The 4,711-nt window shown below is 44.2% G+C and overlaps 1 pseudogene; it reads right to left on the bottom strand.

The window, feature by feature from the left end:
- Positions 1-2,939: 2,939 nt before the first annotated feature.
- LOC118528420 (calmodulin pseudogene) lies at positions 2,940-3,589 on the bottom strand (annotated as a pseudogene).
- Positions 3,590-4,711: the final 1,122 nt, after the last annotated feature.

Below are 4,711 nucleotides of genomic sequence, written 5' to 3'. Positions count from 1 at the left end.
AATGAAGAGAAAATAGTTCAGCATGTTGCAAGCAAAGAAAGTACTCAGTGATGGTGGGACACTGAGCTGGTCATGGCCTTGGTTTGGCTGACAATCAGATTGGCTGGGAAGTCCTCCCTAGGAATTAGGGGTCAGCCTGCATTCCATCAGGACATGGGATACACCATGTGAATTCCACACCACATGTGAATTCAGGAACTAGGATATGGAGCATCTGGTCCCATCAAAAGCAGTGGGGTATAATGGGGAAAGTGATAGAAGAACGTGGAAGGCAGAAGAACATGGCTCCAGCTTCAGGCTCCCTGCTTACTCACTGTGTGGCCTTGGGCCAGTCTCCATCATCTTATAATATCACTAACATTTATTGATGGTTATTATGTGCTAGATACTGGTCTTAATGCCTCATATGTATTTACTCATTGAATCCCCATGATAATCCATTAAAATAGCTATTCCATTTTTACAGGTAAGGAAACTGGGCAAGCAATAGCCAGGATTACATGTGGTGGAGTCAAGAGTCTCTATTTCCTTTGTATGTCAAAAGAGGGATTGGAGTAGCTGATTTCTTAGATATCACCCAGTCTGAAAAGTCTAGGATTCTAGGCAGTCATTGATTTAACATACGTTATTGAGCATAAATATATGTTAGACAGCATGGGGTCTGAATCCTCCCTGGGAACTTACAGTTCTAGAACAGGGGAAGTAAGACAAGCACATTTTTCTTTAAAAAATTAATTGCAAACGGAGTGGCTATTAGATGTCAGGCATGTGTTAGGTGTTTGACCTGAGTTAACTTTTATCTGCACAATACCTCTTTGGGCCATTATCACCTTTTCTCAGATGAACAACTGAAGCTCGGAGAGGTGAATTGACTTGTCTGTGACTATCAGAGTGCAGTGAAATCAGAGGTTTAAAAAAAAGTTCTGTTGGAGTGGAAGTGGCAGAAGGTGAATGTCTCATTTCAGGCTCAGCTGGGCCACCTCCTCTCTCTGTCATTTAGGGATGAAGTGGAGGAGGTCAGTGCAGGCTCCAGTCTCTTAAGGCAGGGCTTCTCTGGCTCCAAGACTGTTGGCAACCCCAGGTGTCTTTCCCTCTCTCCTGAGAAAATCCATGGAGGTAGAGACTCTGGATGGATGCCCTAAGGAGTTGGTGGCTCCATGAGTAACAATCACAAAGCAATTCTCTCTTCTCAGCTTGTTCCTGAGAATGCCCAGAAGGCCCAGATATGACTGGAGACCCCTTTTCTCAGAACACCAAGATGATGCTGTCCTTACCTGGGATCCATGGCCCTGTTGTCCCTATAACTATGCTGTGTTGCACCTACAAGTCTGGCAAGGTCCTTTTCCCAGGTCTTGTTCATTCCTTTCTCATTATGGCCTTCTCTTTCCAGTTCTTCCTCCCCATCTAACACCACTGGGCAAACTCCTACTCATCCTTAGTGTATTCTCAGTCACCTCCTCCCAGAAGCCTTCCACAATTCTCCCAGTTTAAATGGCAGCTTCCTCTGCACTTCCTTAGCCCTTGGTTTATATCTTTATTTTTATAATCATTATTCATATTAATGTCTCCCTCAGTCACTCAGAGGTTCCTAAAGGTCAGGGGCTTGTATTTTTTAATAAACTGTATACCATTGTGCCCAGTTGATAACATTCATTCATTCCACAAATATTTTTTGAGTACAAAGCAAGCACTGTGCTAGATTTGGGGTTAGGTAAGGTAAATTTTCCCTATTACCCTGGAACCCAGAGTCTACTTCAAGAGAAAAACAATCTAACAAAAGTTATGACTCAGTGTTCTAAGTGTTATGAAAGGTACATACAAGGCACAGAATGAAACAAAAGAGGGAGGCTGACTCTACAGGAAATCAGGAAAGATTTTGCAAAGGAAATGCTCCAGGTGGGCTTTGCAATACAAATGGGAGCTTGTCAGGAAGACAAAGCTGTTGGAGAGGAAAGGCTTGGTAGATAGAGGGAACAGTCTGAGTAAAGGCCTAGAGGCATGAAACGGTGAGTTGAATGCAGGGAATTACACCTGTAGCATGGATGAAGAGTGGAATTCGTGCAGGGGCAGTAGGGGATATAGCTGAGATTAAGGAGGTAGGGAGTGAAGGATTCTGTATGCCCTACTGAAGAGCTTGAGTTGATTCTGATAGGCGATATGGGGTGTCTGTCAAAGTCACAGACCAGTAGCCTGTTGTCACTGCCCATAGGCAGAATCTTGATGACCATGTTTGTTTTTGTTTTTTTTTTAAGTTAATGGTCTTTTTTATTGGAAAAAAAAAAAGACTAGCCTTTACAACTTGGAATGGATGTAAATTGTAATTTCTTGATCAGCAATGTTGATGCTTGTGCTGAAGTCCCAGAGCCACAACCTACTCTGCTGACTCCAAGTGATGGTTCAGGAGGTTTTAAAAGCAGAGAGTCCCAAGATGCTCCCTTGGTAAGGTTTCTTTTCTTAAGAAAAAATTTGTGTGAATGGTGACAGCCTGACACCCATTTCACTCTAGGACAACGCTAAACCAACACATGCAGCATGCCACTGGGATGAGTATCATGGTCACCATGGATGGAGGTGCCTGGAAGTACGAGAGGGCCGTCCTGCTAAGTGGGGCTGCGTCTAGACAGTTTATCCTTCACCCATTTTTCTGCACAGCATCTTGAGGTAAGCCAATTTTAAATGTTTTGTTTTCAGTAAATCAGCTATGACAATTTATACTAACAAATTGAACTAGAATCTATTTGAAGAAGTTTTAAATTTGTTTTTTCATTTTTAGTTTTTAATACAAATGCCTGACTGTGTTCAGTTGTCAAGCTGCATGCATGAAAAACTGGCCAGCCCAAACAGTGTATTAATCATGAGCAAATGGAAGTGCAAGGAGTCCACTAGGTTCTTCCTTATCATTAAGGTTGTACAAGTATTTATATCGTAAAACTGATGTGTAGCTTGATCTTTAGGGGACAGGACCACCAACCAATACATGCAGATTTTGTGTGTGTGGACAGAAGGTACTTTTGACATTTAGTTTTGCTATATAGAAACAGAATGAGTAAATGAGCTTTTTTTTTTTTTTTTTTTTGCAAGAGGTAAGTAAAAGATTCAATTTGATTCTTCTAGAAGAGGGGAAAGGAGTTGAAAGTAGGCCTTCATTTTGCACTCATCATCTGTACGAATTCTTCATAGTTGACTTGCCCATCTCCATCAATATCTGCTTCTCTGATCACTTCATCTACTTCTTCATCTCTTAGTTTTTCTCCTAAGTTGGTCATGACATGACGTAGCTCCACCACACTGATGTAACCGTTGCCATCCTTGTCAAAGACTCAGAATGCCTCGCGAATTTCTTCTTCACTGTCTGTATCTTTCACTTTTCTAGCCATCACAGTCAAAAATTCTGGGAAGTCAGTAGTGCCATTACTGTCGGCATCCACCTCGTTGATCAGATCCTGCAGTTCGGCTTCTGTTGGGTTCTGACCCAGTGACCTCATGACAGTTCCAAGTTCCTTTGTTGTGACGGTGCCATCGCCATCTTTGTCAAATAGGGAGAAAGCTTCCTTGAACTCAGCAATCTGTTCTTGGGTCAGCTGATCGGCCCTGGCGAGTGAAGGGAAGAGGAGCAGAGGGAGCCAGGGTGGCTGCACCAGCGCAGGGGCTGTGCCGGTGGGTTGCCTCCCTGCTGCTGCCGCCACTGCTAAGGTGCCACATGCGCCACTGGCGGCCGACTGCGAGTAATGGCGCCGCGCCTGCGAGGCTCCCAGCACCACTGCCCAGCCATGTTTGTTCTTGATGAGCCCACATCCTTGGCTTGATGGGACTGGGGATGGGCATCTGGACCAAGCCCAAATCCCCTCTCCCAAGATTTGTAATTAGAGCTGAGAAAGAGTTGTCCTTCTCTAGAATGGCTAATATATGGCATGTGAAATCACTAGGTAAGGTCCTTTTTTGGTTCGTTAGTACAGAGGTGATAGGCTGAATTGTGTTGCCCCAAAATTCGTATGTTGAAGTCCTTAACCCCAGTGCTAACCTTAGAATGTAACTGTCTTTGGAGATAGTTTTTGAAGAGGTAATTAAGATTAAATGAGGTCATTGGACTGGGCCCTAATCTGGTATGACTGGCATCCTTATTAGAAGAGGAGATTAGGACACAGGCACACACAGACCGAAAACCATGTGAAGACATAGGGAGATGGCCATGGACAAGGCAGGGAGAGAGGCCTCAGAAGAAACCAACACTACTGACACTTTGATTTTAGTCTCTTCTAGCCTCCAAAATGGAGGGAAAATCCATGTCAGTGTTTAAGGCACCTACTCTGTGGTACTTCGTTATGGAAGCCCTAGTAAACTAATAGAGTGGGTTTCTAGCTAACTAACAGATTTGGGCATCTGGTTGTAGTCTGCAGAAAGATCCTGTTCAGCGGGCCCCAAAGGATGGCCCCTCCCCCCCACCTCACCATCCACATGGTAACATTCTGATGCCTGGTCGTAGAGGAGGGGACTGCTTCTCTCCTCATTCTGGAAACAACATTGCTGCTGTTCCCAGATAGAATGCATGCACACTGGATGCTGATGGAAGGAAGTTTGAGCAGTTCTTTGCTCAGGGATTCAGGGTTCAGGTGCTAAGTATCAAACTATGCAGTATCTGGGGCAGCAGGGCTTCATTCTGACCATCTTGACCACAGGCACTTCTCAGAATGCCCCAGGACTTTGAGTATGT

The sequence above is a fragment of the Halichoerus grypus genome, chromosome 6 (genome assembly GCF_964656455.1).
Source record: "Halichoerus grypus chromosome 6, mHalGry1.hap1.1, whole genome shotgun sequence".
In the NCBI taxonomy this organism is placed as follows: domain Eukaryota; kingdom Metazoa; phylum Chordata; class Mammalia; order Carnivora; family Phocidae; genus Halichoerus; species Halichoerus grypus.
The sequence above is the reverse complement of the archived record's forward strand: the minus strand, read 5'-3'. Positions and strand labels throughout refer to the sequence as shown.